The sequence below is a fragment of the Entelurus aequoreus genome, linkage group LG28 (genome assembly GCF_033978785.1).
Source record: "Entelurus aequoreus isolate RoL-2023_Sb linkage group LG28, RoL_Eaeq_v1.1, whole genome shotgun sequence".
NCBI classification, from domain to species: domain Eukaryota; kingdom Metazoa; phylum Chordata; class Actinopteri; order Syngnathiformes; family Syngnathidae; genus Entelurus; species Entelurus aequoreus.
In genome coordinates, this window is record NC_084758.1 from 30,133,714 (window position 1) to 30,151,653 (window position 17,940).

Consider the following 17,940-nt stretch of genomic DNA (forward strand, 5'->3'; position numbering starts at 1 on the left):
AATGGCTGTGTAATTACACTGAGACAAAGTCTAAGTTCATTGTGTTATTCATATTGTTTTTGAAACTGCACCAATGTTTTCCTCAGAATTTTCAACTAACTTGAATAATGTAAAATAAAATAATCTCTAGAAAATGGCCGCTGTCATTTTATTACTATAATAAAACATTTAAATTGTTATGATGTCAGGTTTGGGACAAGTGTGATGCCACAGTGTGCACGTCCGATGTTGCTCACATGTTCTCCACTGAATGCTCAGTGGAGCATCCCTCTAATTTGCTCACACACACGACAAATTAGAGGGAACATTTGTTCTGTGGGATACACTGTGGCGGCAGCCGTGCTACAGAGATTATATGTATTTATTGAAGGAAAAAAAAAAATTGAGAAAAAAAAAAGGACAAAGGAAGGCACTGGGATATAAGGACAAAACAAAGAGATTTCCCGGGTCAAAAGGGAACTACCGTATTTTCCGGGATATAAACCTCAGACTAAATTTTAGAAGAAGAACATATTTTTCCAAATATTAGCCACACCGGACTATAAGCCGCAGATACAATATATACATTGTGAAATGTGTTATCTATTTAAATGTTCATTTACATACTTTAATTGCTTCCAAGTGGTGTCTGTAACACGGCAGTAAAACGGCTGATCAAACAAAACAGAAGTCATCGCCATGGAGCCACTAGCTGCGGAAGCTAGCTCTCCAATCAGCTAAACCGACTCAATAACTCCACGGTGACGTTTTGGTGAATTCACTGAGGGACAAAAAGAATGCCATTGTAAATTAGCATCACTAATTCGTAAACGTGTTAGCATATTGGTTCATGCTAACAACGCTAGTGTCACATTACTATAGCACGTACAAATGCATGAAAATACTCCTACAGACATCACACATGGGACGGTTTAGTAAGTATAAACAGTTTTAGTTATATTGTAAAACTTACAAATGGTGCTTGGAGTGATGAATAAAGACTCCATACCAGTCCAAACGCTATGCACGGCACTCCGGTTGGAAAAAAAGAAAAAAAAGCACTAACCATAACCGACACCTGCAGTGAGCAAACTCGTCCATATGATGGCAGCATAGCTCAAACAATAAAACACTCCTTAGGTGTATTTGCTTGTTAGTTTTTTTAACTATTTTAATATGGCTGTTATCGGAGAAAAATCCCTGAATTAGCTGCATTGTCTTATAAGCCGCATTGTTCAAAGTAGAAGCAAAAAGTAGCTGTAAACCTTGTGCCGTGGAAAACGCAGGAGGTTGTTGTGATTTTAGGATGCAGACGAACGAGGTAGCAGCGTGTAGTAAAAAAATGACTATTTATTGATAAAACGAACAAAAAGTGACGGCAACAGGGAAGTGCTCTGACCGGACAGGCTATGACGAAAACAAAACAAAATGCAAAACACTTACAGGAAATGTGGAGCTGACGGCGTCCACACAGTACGAGTGTACTTGCGCTTCGCATCCAAAAGGATCGTCTATGGTCACCAGAAAATAGAGAATAGATCAACAATGTCCGGTCACCAGAGAATAGAGAATAGATCAACAATGTCCGGTCACCAGAGAATAGAGAATAGATCAACAATGTCCCGACAACAAATGTAGGACAAGGATCAACTTAAATAGTCTTGATTGCCAACAGAAAACAGGTGAGGTGAAATGCTCTGGGACAGAAGTGAAGCAGCCACGGGAAAACGCCAACAAAACTGGGAAAGCCGCCAAAATAAAAGCACGGGACAGTGAAGTTAATTAATTAACTCATTATGTTCTACGGAACATAATGAACATAACGACATCATTTCTAGGCGCAGTCAGGGCGTTGAGGGGATCCGGTTTGGTGGCTGCAGGATTAGGTCTCTGCTTTTTGCAGATGATGTGGTCCTGATGGCTTCAACTGGCCAGGATCTTTAGCTCTCACTGGATTGGTTCGCAGACGAGTGTGAAGCGACTGGGATGAGAATCAGCACCTCCAAGTCTGAGTCCATGGTTCTCGCCCGGGAAAGGGTGGAGTGCCATCTCCGGGTTGGGGAGGAGATCTTGCCCCAAGTGGAGGAGTTCAAGTACCTCGGAGTCTTGTTCACGAGTGGGGGAAGAGTGGAATGTGAGATCGACAGGCGGATCGGTGCGGCGTCTTCAGTAATGCGGACGCTGTATCGATTTGTTGTGGTGAAGAAGGAGCTGAGCCGGAAGGCAAAGCTCTCAATTTACCGGTCGATCTACATTCCCATCCTCACCTATGGTCATGAGCTTTGGGTTATGACCGAAAAGACAAGATCACGGGTACAAGCGGCCAAAATGAGTTTCCTCCGCCGGGTGGCGGGTCTCTCCCTTAGAGATAGGGTGAGAAACGCTGTCATCCGGGAGGAACTCAGAGTAAAGCCGCTGCTCCTCCACATCGAGAGTAGCCAGATGAGGTGGTTCGGGCATCTGCTCAGTATGCCACCCAAAAGCCTCGGATAAGCGGAAGAAAATGGATGGATGGATTATGTTCTACATATAGTGAATGTTTATATTCACCTTGGAGAAAGCAAACCACCAATTTAAGTAAATAGTGGTATTTCAGTTTGAGCACATAATAAGATAAGGTCCCTTAGTTTGACATTCGCAGGTGGATTGGATCACTTCTCGTAGGAAAACAGGCCCTAATTGGGACTACGGAATGCAAAAGTGATAACCTTATCCTTGAAAAAAAAGACTACCTGTCTAGCTCAACACCAACATTTGAGTTATATAGTCAAGCAGTTGTTTTCCAGTCACTGCACACAAACATCTCCTTACATCAGGGGTCCCCAAACTTTTTGACTCGGGGGCCGCATTGGGTTAAAAAAATTTGGCCATATATATACATACATTGTCTTTATATTGCAGTGAGTTAATCTGTTTTGTCATTTAACATCAATTAACATTGATGTTCATCAACATTTAACATTGTCACGTTATTGATGGGAAAATTCATTTTTAGACAATATGATTTGCCTGAGCGGCTAGGAGACACCGAGAGTAACAAGCAGTATAAAATAGATTAGAAAAGAAAGATAAAATAAAAAATAATTAAATAAAAATTAAAACACTTTTTTTTTTAACTTGGGACTTCCCGTGGGCCGGATTTTGGATGCTGGGGGGCCGGATCCTGCCCGCGGGCCGTAGTTTGGGGACCCCTGCCTTACATGGTCAGGTTCTGCTGTCCTGACTTAGTACACACCCAGACAGAGAAAGAAGGAATAGAAGACTGCTGGTTTGGCTTCTCCAATCAGGAGTCCTTCATTTTTTTTCTTACCTAGGTTCCTCCGGGTACTGCAGACCTGTTTAATGACGCTCGCTTGTAATAAAGCAACATTTGGTTCAGTAAAGCGTCTCCGACATCTCTTTTGATCCAGCCACACTGCCGTGTCATCCTTCTGTCCGGAAAAGGATGACAAGACCAGAAATACTAACAAAACCCAACATAAAGACACGGCCGTGACAGTGGCGGCTCATAGTCCGGAATTTACGGTAGTTGACCAGTATGCATAAACGTGAGTTTTGTACTAAAACTGAGAAAAAATGAAAATTGAAACTGAATCATACTAAAACCGTATGAATTTTTGAGGCGCCACATTTCAATCTGAATCCAATCCAAGCACACAAGCTATCACATGCTCAATTGAACGTTGTGCAACATGCCAGAAAATGTGCTATCATGCCATCCCTCTTATCAACGTTGGAGCCTGGACAAGAATATGACCCGTTTTGAATTACAGACTGGAAGGTGAGGTCAAACGTCCATAGTCCAGTTTTCTGATCATTTTTAATCGAAGCTGGAACTCCGTGATCTAAATCAAAGAGTTTATGTAAGCAGGTTGAAGGTCAAATTGGAGACCAGATATGTTTTGGTTTCAACTGACAGCAGATGTTTGTCACTAAATGGGTGGAAGTTTGGTGGAAAAACTGGTCATTTCTATAGTATTTGACCTATGAATGGCACATATACTAGTGATGACGGTGCTATGCTTGAATAGGAAAGACTGACGTTTGGAAAAAAAAAAAAGTGGATATTTTCCAGACAGCGATGGAAACTAAAGCGGGTTGAACATTGTCACGGGCCAATTGTGTTTGTAGGAGTTATTAATGAAGTCGTGATTGCTCCCCGGACGGCGTGGCTAAAGTTATTTACGGTGGCGGGATGTTTATAATAGGCTTGCGATTGGTTCAGGTAGGGGATGTTGCTGTGGCTGGAGAATACTTCCAGTAATTACATGTGAGAATTGGCTGCATTGAAATGTCGCATCACTCCGTCCCCGCTCCGTCTTCCCCCTAGGCTTCCGCGCTAGCCGCTACCTGCGCCGAACTAGCTCGGCCTTTATATCTTGCCTAAAAAATGCAGAAGCTCCCTTCGGACTGCAAGTGCGTACTTTTGGATAGTCGGACAATGTTTTGGAAGAATGTGGGGTTCAAGCAAGGCTGTGTTTACCACCTTTACAAACACTAAAAACAGATTGAGCCTCTCCTGGGCGAGCACTTTGCTGACGGAGGGAAGGAACATCTCAGAAACCTCTTCAATCTAAATTATCCTTCAGCATCACTTTGAAACTTCTGACATAGCTGGACATGCACCTCAAATAAGTGCATCAAGGGCGATGGAGACAGCAGAGCTGTGGTTGGTCCGCTTTTCTTCGAACATAATTTTTGCTTTTCTTCTAACATCATTCTGCTTTTCTTCGAACCTCATTTCTGGTTTTCTTCGAACATCTTTTCTGCTTTTCTTCGAACATCTTTTCTGCTTTTCTTCGAACATCATTCTGCTTTTCATCGAACCTAATTTCTGCTTTTCTTCGAACATCTTTTCTGCTTTTCTTCGAACATCTGTTCTGCTTTTCTTCGAACATCATTTCAGCTGCTTGTACCCGTGATCTTGTCCTTTCGGTCATAACCCAAAGCTCATGACCATAGGTGAGGATGGGAACGTAGATCGACCGGTAAATTGAGAGCTTTGCCTTCCGGCTCAGCTCCTTCTTCACCACAACGGATCGATACAGCGTCCACATTACTGAAGACGCCGCATCGATCCGCCTGTCGATCTCACTCATGAGCAAGACTCCTAGGTACTTGAACTCCTCCACTTGGCGCAAAATCTCCTCCCCAACTTGGAGATGGCACTCCACCGTTTTCCGGGCGAGAACCATGGACTCGGACTTGGAGGTGCTGATTCGCATCCAAGTCGCTTCACACTCGGCTGCGAACCGATCCAATGAGAGCTGAAGATCCTGGCCAGTTGAAGCCATCAGGACCACATCATCTGCAAAATGCAGAGACCTAATCCTGCAGCCACCAAACCAGATCCCCTCAACGCCTTGACTGCGCCTAGAAATTCTGTCCATAAAAGTTATGAACAGAATCGGTGACAAAGGGCAGCCTTGGCGGAGTCCAACCCTCACTGGAAACGGGTCCGACTTACTGCAGGCAATGCGGACCAAGCTCTGACACTGATCATACAGGGAGCATATACATATATATGTATATATACATATACATATATATATACATATACATATATGTATATATACGGCGTGGCGAAGTTGGTAGAGTGGCTGTGCCAGCAATCGGAGTGTTGCTGGTTACTGGGGTTCAATTCCCACCTTCTACCTTCCTAGTCACGTCCGTTGTGTCCTTGGGCAAGACACTTCACCCTTTGCCTCTGATGGCTGCTGGTTAGCGCCTTGGATGGCAGCTCCCTCCATCAGTGTGTGAATGTGTGTGTGAATGGGTAAATGTGGAAATACTGTCAAAGCACTTTGAGTACCTTGAAGGCAGAAAAGCGCTATACAAGTATAACCCATTTATCATTTATTATTATTTATTTACATATATACGTATATATACATATACATATATATGTATATATACATATACACAATGAGTGAACAGAGAGTGGATGTTCCCCCGCCTCATTTAAAGTAATCAACTACAGTAGGAGAGGGTTTTAAGGGGAGGGGCTACACACTGGGCAGTGTTTTGTTTGGTGGACAGACAAGGATCACTTCCAGAAAGACGAAGAAAAAGCCAGCATTTCTTATTCTAGTAGCACTGGCTGGAAAATGACAGAAGGTAATCCAGGTCATGGTTCATTACACCGTCAAGTGCGTTCAAGTCCTCAGACGCTAAAACAGCCCTCTTGGCTCTGAAGAGGCCACTTGGATTAAAGGTGGAACTTCTCAGAGTACCTCTGTGCGATTTAAACCCCAAATCTCCATTAATGCCAAGTGGCCGAGCTGGAGCGTCATCAATGAAACAAACCTACAAAAACTGCATGTCAACGTCCAGATTCCACAGCTCAATCATCTCTTTCGGTAAATTTAGGCTTAACTGGATTTGCATGACGGCGATTTGATCTTTAATTTACGAAGAAACGAAATCCAATCGTATTGAATTTCGTCTTGTACACTGCAAAAACTGAAATCTAAGTAAGATTAAATATCTCAAATAAGGGTGATATTTGCTTATTTTGTGTCTGTTAAAATAATTCTTCCCACTAAGCAGATTTTAAGTTAGAGTGTTTTACTTGTTTTAAGTGTTTTGGTCCTAAATGATCTCAGTAAGATATTATAGCTTGTTGCTGAGATTTGATGACCTATATTGAGTAAAACATGCTTGAAACTAGAATATCAACTGTTGAAAAGCTGTGTCATCAACACTCACAAGTATAAAACTACTTTTTTAAAGTAATAATTTCTTATTTTAAGCATGAAAAAAAAATCATGACTTTGACACAACTGTGTCTCATATTAAAACAGATGACAGCCAAATGGACTTTGCTGTTTTATTTTCAATGAAACAAGAGAAAATACGTACTCATATCTCTTTGGCAGCTTAGTCACAGATGACCATGCTTATTTACGCTCTTGTGTCAGACACTTATTTCGATTTGATGTTGTTTTTTTTTATTTAATTTATTTTAAAAATATTTAATAATTTAAATCGTTTTGTCATCCTATTTTAGTCAATTATTAGTAATATCTTTTCAGTTTTAATGAGTGTTGTAATTATACAATGCACATATTTAATTATAATTTTCACATTTTAACTTGATGTTTTGTTCATGTTTGTTGACAACGCCTAGCATGGCTGTACAAGCCAATTCTTGAGTGACAGTCCCTGTTGCACTTAGTGCAAACATGTGTAGAGACTTCATCCCGCTCCTGCTGTGTGATGGTATTTGCAGTACGTTTCCTCCTGTCTCTCTTCTCCTCTGCGAGCTGGCCTCTCCTCAAATCAGCCTCTGCAATACCCTGTCTAACCGCTTGACGCCAGACATTTCGGTTCTCCGCCTGTATCTCCCAGCTGTCTAAGGGAATATTACTCGCCTTCAGATCTCTCTTGCATGCGTCCTTGAACCGGAGGGAGGGACGACCAACAAGTCTGGAACCAGCAGCCAGTTGTCCATACATAATGTCCTTGGGAAGCCGTCCGTCCTCCATCCGCCGAACATGTCCCAGCCATCGAAGACGGCGCTGGCTAAGAAGAGAGTTCATGCTATGGATATTAGCCCGCTGAAGAATGACACTGTGTGGAATATAGTCCTGCCAACTAATACCAAGGATATGTTTGATGCACCGCATGTGACGCTCTTGTCTCATGTAAGTAGTCCAGGTCTCGCTTCCGTAGAGTAAAGTGCTGAGAATGCAGGCCTGATAAACTCGGATCTTTGTATGTTGAGTAAGAGCATTGTTTTCCCATACTCGCTTTGCTAGTTTAGCCATGATGGTATTTGCCTTTCCAAGCCTCCTGTCAAGTTCAACATCAAGCGAGAGTTTATTGCTGATTGTCGAGCCTAGGTATATAAAATTATCTACTACTTCTAAAGTGACACCATTCATCTTGATAGCAGGATTTGCAGCACCTTGAACACTGACATTGGTTTTCTGCAGGCTAACTGTAACTCCAAACTGTTCACAAGCATTCGCAAAACAGTCACTTAGACGTTGTAAGGCTTCTTTGGTGTTGGTAACAAGAGCAGCATCGTCTGCAAAAAGCATCTCTCGGATTAACACTGACCTCCTTTTGGTTTTCGCACGTAATCTTGCCAGATTGAACAATTTGCCGTCAGACCGTGTGTGTAGATAGACACCCTCAATGGATGTGTCAAAAGCGTAGGACAGGAGTATAGAGAAGAATATTCCAAAAAGAGTTGGTGCTAAGACACAGCCCTGCTTAACACCACTGTTGATAGAGAAGGAGTCAGAACAAGATGCATCATACAAGATTGTTCCCTTCATGTTGGAATGGAAAGAGATCAACATGCTGAGTAGTTTTGGAGGACATCCAATCTTTTGTAGTAGCTTGAATAGGCCCTTCCTGCTGACAAGATCGAAAGCCTTAGTTAGATCTATGAACATCATGTAAAGAGGTTGACCTTGTTCTCTACTCTTCTCTTGAATCTGCCTGACTGAAAATATCATGTCGGTCGTTGATCTTCCAGCCCTGAAACCACATTGGGATTCAGGATAGATACGATCTGCAAGTATCTGTAGCCTGTTTAGGATTATGCGTGCATAAACCTTTCCAACGATGTTCAAGAGAGAAATTCCTCTATAGCTATTGCAGTCACTGCGGTCCCCTTTGTTCTTATAAAGTGACACAATAGTGGCATCACGCATGTCCTGAGGTACTCCTTCTTCCTCCCAGCAAAGACACAGTAATTCGTACAGTGGTTTAAGTAGGGCAGGCTTCCCTTGCTTGATAGCTTCAGGTGGAATGTTATCGTTACCTGGTGCTTTGTCAGATGGAAGTGAATCAATAGCTTTTTCAGGCTCTACCATTGTAGGCACTTCGTCGAGTTCACTCATGATTGGTAGCTCCTTCGTATAATTTAGAGCAGCATCAGAGACAGTTGTTTCACGGCTGTATAGTTCTGAGTAGTGCTCCACCCATCTGACCATCTGTTCTTCTCGATTGGTAATCTTCTCCCCTATCCGAGATTTAATTGGAGTAGTCCGTTTTACAGCAGGTCCCACTGCTTTCTTTATACCGTTGTACATGCCACGGATGTTACCAGATTCAGCACTCATCTGGATATCTTCGCAGAGCTGCTGCCAATAGTTGTTTGCACACTGTCTGGCAATGCGCTGTGTGGAACAACGAGTACTCTTGAGTGTTGCAAGTGACTGAGCGTTTGGACATCTCTTGTATGCCAAAAATGCTTTGCGTTTGGCCTCAATTGCTGGTTCCATGATTGGTTGATAGGCATTAAACCAGTCGTGACTAGTTCTTTCCCTCTTCCCAAAAGTAGAAATAGCTGTATTGTAAATTGCTTCTTTCATGGCGTTCCATTTTGCTGTAGCATTATGCTCCGGCAGGTTTTGAAGAGCTTGGTCCAGGGTTGATACATAATCATTCACCTTGCATGAAATTGACATCTTTGATGTGTCAATGCAGGCACGACTCTTTGCTTTGGAGCGATTAATTTTACGGGGCTGAAGGCGCACTTTGGCGCTCACAAGGGCATGGTCCGTATTGCAATCTGCACTATGATAGCTTCTAGTAATAAGAATGTTATTTAGTGACGACCGCCTAGTGATTATCAGATCAAGCTGATGCCATCGATGAGACCTGGGATGCTTCCATGATACTTTGTGCGACGGTTTGCTCTTAAAAAAGGTGTTTGTAATGCAGAGGTTGTGATAGGCGCATAGCTCCAGCAGCCTCTGGCCATTTATGTTCATCTTTCCGATGCCATTGTGCCCCAAGCAAGATGGCCATGATGCATGGTCTGCGCCTACTCTGGCATTAAAATCGCCAAGGACTATTAAGCACCCATCTTTAGGAAAACCCTTGATCTGCTCATCAAGTTGCTCATAGAATCTATCCTTAATCTCCTCAGTTGAAGAAAGAGTAGGAGCATAGACACTGAGAATGTTCACTGGACCTGTAGCAGTGCTGAGACGGATAGACAGCAATCGCTCAGTACCTCCTGATGGAGGTTCCACTGATGCCAAAAGTGTGTTTCTGACTGCAAAACCAACTCCTTGCTGACGAGGCTCCTCAGGTTCTCTACCTTTCCAAAAGAATGTATAGTTAGCCTCTCTGAGAGACCCACTGGAGGCCAGCCTAGTTTCTTGAAGAGCAGCTATGCTGACATCAAGCCTGGCAAGCTCCTTATCTATGATGGCCGTCTTTCTGGCGTCGTCCACTTCACGAAGGTCATCAGAGATTCCTGTACACATTGTTCGCACATTCCAGCGTGCTAATCGAAGAGCTGGAGTCTTCTTTCTTTTCTTGTTTTCTTTGTCTGGTACATAAAATTAACCGTCTGCTTTTCATGCCTTTGCAGTACACTAAGCTCCAGGCACCCACTGAAGCAGGCAAACGTTGGCGGGACGACACCTTTTTGACCAGGGGCTGCCTGGCTTAAGGCGGACGGTAGTCGACCGATGAGACACGATGATCCCTTCCACCGTCGAAACTGACCCGTGGCGCCCCTTTCCTACGCCAATTGGATGGGGGCTTATAACCCGTAACTGTCAGAATCCGTGTTGTTTCCACACTTGGTTAAAGTGAAGCTGGAGTGTCCTCTCCAGAGCGTAAGCCTGGGCATTACATACGGAGATCCTGGGTTGCCCAGTCGTCAGGATCCCCCTCTCGGCCTTGCTGATAAAATCCAAAGGAATGCTGAGCATGACGTTTGGCATCAGGTTGGCTGCAGGAGCTGCCGAAACAGTGTTTGCAAGGCACCAATCCGCCTTCGGGGCTCCACTCCTGATTTTGGAAGGTTTACTCCTTTACACATGGTCGTTGAGTCTCTATATATGTATAGACCTCCTCCGCCCTGGCCGTTTGCTGGTTTGTTCAGCTCATCCGCCCAACGGTGCAGTGTAAACACCAAGTCTACGGGTATTACATACCCAGGTTTGTAGTCAGAGTTGTCCTTCTCCTAGGAAGACATCCGGCCAAGGATGTTGAGCTCTTCCTACCCTGCTAGATGGCCGATGGGCGAGTGCCCTTTGGCCTTTGGTGAATCTTGTTTTTGCTTCCACCAGGGTGTCCAGCCACCCACCTCAACAGCCCCAGTTGGGCACTGATGGGAGTGCCAGTTGAGTCGCCGGCAGCCCAACCCTGAAACAGGTTGTACTGGATTACAGGTTACCAGTAGCAGATCCAACCGACCTGACCTGACATAACTCATATAGTAGTACAGTTGTTATTAGTGAGAATATACTTATTTTAAGGTATTTTTGGGTTCATTGAGGTTAGCTTTTACTTGTTTTGGAAAGACTTGACAAGCCACATTTTCTTGTTCTATTGGCAGATAATTTTGCTTAGTTCAAATAAAATACCCCTATTTTTTTTTTTTTTTTCTTGTTTTTGAACACTGACTTTTTGCAGTATAGATGGTTTGGACAAGTTCGGAATACATCCAATTACAGTTCTTTAATAGCATACATACGAGAGAGGCTGAGGGTTAGCTTAGAGGGAGAGACAATCAGATGTTATTCCTTCTGAGATGAGGAAGTTCAAGCTGAATGTCTCACCAGCGGCGCCAAAACAAAAAAGGTGTGGATTTAACGTGCTTTACATCGTAATATGTCAACACCCGGGGGCACGTTTCTGGATTCTCAACTCAGTCACACAGAAAGTATCATGTTGTTTTCAAGTTGTGTTTTACTAACTAACAGAGGGTCAATAGCTCCCCACTTTCAGGCACTTTTTTCTATTTTTTATTGCTACGTCTCTGTCAAAACTGGTATGTACAGTCACGATCAACAGTTTACATACACTTGTAAAGAACATAATGTCATGGCTGTCTTGAGTTTCCAATCATTTGTACAACTCTTATTTTTTGTGATAGAGTGATTGGAGCACATACTTGTTGGTCACAAAAAAACATTCATGAAGTTTGCTTCTTTTATGAATTCATTATGGGTCTACTGAAAATGTGAGCAAATGTGCTGGGTCAAAAGTATACATACAGCAATGTTAATATTTGCTTACATGTCCCTTGGCAAGTTTCACTGCAATAAGGCGCTTTTGGTAGTCATCCACAAGCTTCTGCTTGAATTTTTGACCACTCCTCTTGACAAAATTGGTGCAGTTCAGCTAAATGTGTCGGTTTTCTGACATTGACTTGTTTCTTCAGCATTGTAAACACATTTAAGTCAGGACTTTGGGAAGGCCATTCTAAAACCTTCATTGTAGCCTGATTTAGCCATTCCTTTACCACTTTTGACGTGTGTTTGGGGTCATTGTCCTGTTGGAACACCCAACTGCGCCCAAGACCCAACCTCATGGCTGATGATTTTGGGTTGTCCTGAAGAATTTGGAGGTAATCCTCCTTTTTCATTGTCCCATTTAAAGCACCAGTTCCATTGGCAGCAAAACAGGCCCAGAGCATAATACTACCACCACCATGTTTAATGGTAAAATAATAAGAGAGTTCTCCATTCAGTGATTATTCACATGAGTTTCACTCTCACTTTGTTCAAGGATTTTAATGATACAACATCTGTATTATAATCCTTGAACAAAGTGAGAGTGAAACTCATGTGAATAATCACTGAATGGAGAACTGGGGGTGGGATTAAATAAGTTATCTTCTTCCCACTCCCTTTCAGGCAAAACTGGACAATAATGCACTATATTAATTTATATTATTAAGTTTTGTCAACTTGTATGTCTTTGTCATTGCCTGAAATAAATAAATAAAAGAAAAAAAAAGAAAAAATGAATGAGATGTAGAAATGATTGGAAACTCAAGACAGCCATGACATTATGTCCTTTACAAGTGTATGAAAACGTTTGACCACGACTGTATGCCATTGTCACCACTTTATCTGTGTGTAATGTATAATCCTCAGTAGATCAGTAAGTATTTGCTGTTAGGTGTGAACCTTGTACTGTATGTCGAAAACCATCCCTTCATTATTGTAAATATTGGTAAAAAAAAAAAAAAAGACCCAACCTCCGGGCTGATGATTTTAGGTTATCCTGAAGAACTGGGAGGTAATCTTCTTTTTTTATTGTCCCATTTAAAGCACCAGTTCCATTGGCAGCAAAACAGGCCCAAAGCATAATACTACCACCACCATGCTTGACGGTAGGCTTGGTGTTCCTGGGATTAAAGGCCTCACTTTTTCTCATCCAAACATATTGCTGGGTATTGTGGCCAAACAGCTCAATGTTTGTTTCATGTGACATCACATGGACAAAGATAAGACCTATGGTGAATGTTTATATTCACCTCGGAGAAAGCAAACCCCCAAGTTTAAGTAAATAGTTTCAGTTTGAGCACATAATAAGACAAGGCTCCTTAGTTTGAAATTCGCAGGTGGATTGGATCACTTCTCGTAAGAAAGAGGCCCTAATTGGGACTTCAAAATGCAAAAGTGATAACCTTATCCTTGAAAAAAGAAAGACTACCTGTCTAGCTCAACGCCAAACATTGCTGGGTATTGTGGCCAAACAGCTAAATTTTTGTTTCATGTGACATCACATTGACGAAGATAAGACCTTCTGGAAGAAAGTTCTGTGGTCAAAAAAACATGGAAAAGGTTGCGTGTGCGAATCTCTCCTGTATGGTGTCAGAGAAGCTGGACCCATTTCAGTTTGCCTATAAGACCAAACGTGGAGTGGAGGATGCACGCCTGTCTCTTTTGAACACCGTCGGTAACCCGGCAGGCACAAGACATTGAAACAACGTTGAGAGCTTGTTGAATTAGGTCCCGACGTTGAGCAACTCAAACATAACGTTGAAACATGCTTTCTGATGATGTTTAATCAATGTCAAGTTGTGGCGTTGATTTGACCATTGAATTTTGGTCATTTCTCAACCAATATTCCACAACACAAATAGAAAGTTGAAAAAACATACTTGTTGGCGTTTATTCAATGTCAGGTTGTGCACTGTAAAAACTGAAATCTAAGTAAGATACCGTATTTTCCGGACTATAAGCCGCTACTTTTTCCCCTCGTTCTGGTCCCTGCGGCTTATACAAGGGTGCGGCTTATTTACGGCCTGTTCTTCTCCGACACCGACGAAGAGGATTTCGGTGGTTTTAGTACGCAGGAGGAAGACAATGATTAAAGACTGACTTTTCATATACCGGTAGGCTGGTTATTTTGATAACGTACAGGCGAGCACTTTGTATTACTTTGCACCGTTGTATTATTTGTACTCTGCACGAATGCTGTTCGCCATGTCAAAGATGTGAAAGTTTGATTGAATGATTGAAAGATTTATTGTTAATAAATGGGACGCTTTGCGTTCCCAAACAGTCATCTCTGTCCCGACAATCCCCTCCGTGGTAGCAGGAACCCCTATATACTACGCTAATTACACATCAAAACCCTGCGGCTTATAGTCGGGTGCGGCTAATATATGGAGCAATCTGTATTTTCCCCTAAATTTAGCTGGTGCGGCTTATAGTCCGGAAATTACGGTAAATATCTCAAATAAGGGTAATATATGCTTATTTTCTGTCTAATAAGATAATTATTCTCACTAAGCAGATTTTATGTTAGAGTTTTATACTTGTTTTAAGTGTTTTGGTCCTAAATGATCTCAGTAAGATATTACAGCTTGTTGCTGAGATTTGATGACCTATATTGAGTAAAACATGCTTGAAACTAGAATATCAACTGTTGCAAAGCTGTGTCATCAACACTCACAAGTATAAAACTACTTTTTTAAAGTAATCATTTCTTATTTCAAGCATGAAAAAAAAAATCATGATTTTGACACAATTGTGTCTCATAATTAAAACAGATGACAGCCAAATGGACTTTGTTGTTTAATTTTCAAGGAAGCAATAGAAAATACGTACTCATATAGTAGTACAGTTGGCACAGTACAGTAAACTGACTATTTAAACATTTAACATGTGACATTTCAAACTATTTTGAACAGAAATAGTTCATGCACATTCAGATTAATTCCTCAAAATTACAATTAAAAAAAATGTGGCCGGTGGCCGGGCTGTGTATGTGCGCACTAATTGACTGAAAGAGCATGCACTTGGCGCGACGATGTCATGTTGTCGATGGAAAAATGCATTTTTAGACAATATGATTTGCCTGAGCGGCTAGGAGACCCCGAGAGTAACAAGCGGTTGCCTTGTTGCCTTTCCATTAAGAACAATAAATCAGTTTTTAGTATAAGTTTGCTGGTTTCAAGAAATGTAATGCCGAGCACATATCATTATGTCAAGATAATGGCACTAGCATTTAATTAATTTAAGAATATTTTTCAACATATTGAGCAAAAATGTCTCTTTTTTTTCTACCAAGAAAAGTGCACTTGTTATTAATGAGAATATACTTATTTTGAGGTATTTTGGGTTCATTGAGGTTAGCTAATTTTACTTGTTTTGGAAAGTCTTGACAAGCCAAATTTTCTCGTTCTATTGGCAGATAATTTTGCTTCGTTCAAATAAAATACCCCTAATTTTAGTTTTTTTTCTTCCTGTTTTTGAACACTGACTTTTTGCAGTGTGATGTTGATTTGACCATTGAAATTTGCTAATTTCCCGACCAACAACGTGGATCGAACATTAGACACCAAAGTTGTCTCTTCAAGTATTTTGCAACGTTGTTTCAAAGTCAGTTTTAAAAAGGACGTGTGCGTATAATCAACGTTGTATCAATGTCTTGTGCCTGCTGGGAAGCAGCTGGACTCAGCACACCGCCACACCGGGATTTTATTCATGCACTTTTCATCAGCTTTTAACAGTGTCAATACTAGCATTTTAATGAACCGACTGGTGGAAGTCCATGTGCATTGATTTTATGGATTAGGAGTTTCCTGCAGGACAGTCCACAGTGAGTGTTTGTAAATGGTTTTAAATCCAGTAAAGTGTTTTAAAAGACTAAACTCCCCCAAGGATGTGTCTTATCACCCATTCTCTTCTCTGCATACACCAACAACATCAGGTGACTCGCCACAAAGAGCCGGAATTCCCATCCCTTGCAGACAATCCGTCAAGCGGTGCGGCTTCGCATCTTACCAAAGTCGTACTAAAAACATTTTGACGGATTTTTGAGCGCCGCGTGTAATGTTGTATATTCTCAATGACACATCAAAGTTTTAGTGTTGCTTGCTTACGGGTACTTGCTAGCGTCATTTATTGAACCTGCAGTCCACATGCATCTCATATGTGTGACTGCCATCCACTGGTCACACTTGTCATTACACCATGTACCAAATAAAATTGCTTCCAGGTCGGTAAGTACAAGCAGAATTAGGCGCACCGGGTTATAAGGCGCACTGTCGATTTTTGAGAAAATGAAATGATTTTAAGTGCGCCTTATAATCCCAAAAATACAGCACATTTAGTATGATATGATAAGGTACTTCATTGACGCATATTAGTGTAGTAACGCGATACTAATTCATTATATTTGGTACAATACCGCCTCTGAAAAAGTACCGGTCCCCCCCGTCGTCGTCACATCGTGTCATTGCTGGTTTGCGAGCAGAGGAGCATGTTCGGCAGCGCACAATCACGGAGTACTTACAAGCAGACACAGTGTGTAGACAAAAAAGGGAGAACGGACTCATTTTGGCTTAAAAACTAAAGATAAAGGTGAAGTTATAACACTGAAACACCCTCAGGAAGAAGTGCTTTAAGACATGGCTAGCTAGCTAGCGGCTAAAGTCCATCCGTAGTCTGCAATGTTTTAGCTACTTCTAAATCACTAATCCTGGTCTCCATGGCTACAAATAAAGTAAGATTCTTACAAGTTACATTATCACTGCAGGATGAGGAATAGCTAAACATGCTTCACTACACACCGTAGCTCACCGGTGTCAAAATGTAAACAAACGCCATTGGTGGATCTACACCTAACATCCACTGTAATGATACCAAGTACAGGCACGTATCTAGTTGACACTACTATGATTACGTCGATATTTTTTGGCATCACAACATCTTCTTTCGTTTTTTTTTAAATGTATATTATGTTTATACATTCAGGAAAGATATCCCTGGACACATGAGGACTTTGAATATGACCAATGTATGATCCTGTAACGACTTGGTATGGGATTGATACCTAAATTTGTGGTATTATCCAAAACTAATGTAAAGTATCAAAGAAGAGAAGAATAAGTGATTATTACATTTTAACAGAAGTGTAGATAGAACATGTTAAAAGAGAAAGTAAGCAGATATTAACAGTAAATGAACAAATAGATTAATAATTCATTTTCTACCACTTGTCCTTAATAATGTTGACAAAATAGTAGAATGGAAAATGACACAATATGTTACTGCATTTGTCAGCAGACTAAATTAGGAGCCTTTGTTTGTTTACTTACTACTAAAAGACAAGTTGTCTTGAATGTTCACTATTTTATTTAAGGACAAACCTGCAATAATAAACATATATTTAATGTACCCTAAGATTTTTTGTTAAAATAAAGCCAATAATGACATCTTTTGCGGTCCCCTTTATTTTAAAAAGTATCGAAAAGTATCAAAATAATTTTGGTACCGGTACCAACACTAGGTCTTACTATGTGAGGCACTTTTTGAGATACAAAGAAGAAGAAAAAATAAAAAAGTATGTGTTAACTCATGTCATTCATCACAAAAAGTCTGCATTAATCATGAACACACTTAACGTATTTTCCGGACCATAGGGCGCACCGGATTATAAGATGCCCTGCCGATGAATGGTCTATTTTTCATATTTTTTCATATATACGGCGCATCGGATTTTAGGGCGCATTAAAGGAGTCATATTATTATATTTTTTTTGTAAATGTAAAATACTTTTTGTTAAAATAAAGCCAATAATGCCATTTTTTGTGGTCTCCTTTATTTAGACTTAGACTTAGACTTAGACAAACTTTAATGATCCACAAGGGAAATTGTTCAACACAGTAGCTCAGTTACAATGATGGAAAGGACAATGCAGGTATAAATAGACTAATATAGCTATAAAAAAAAAATCTAA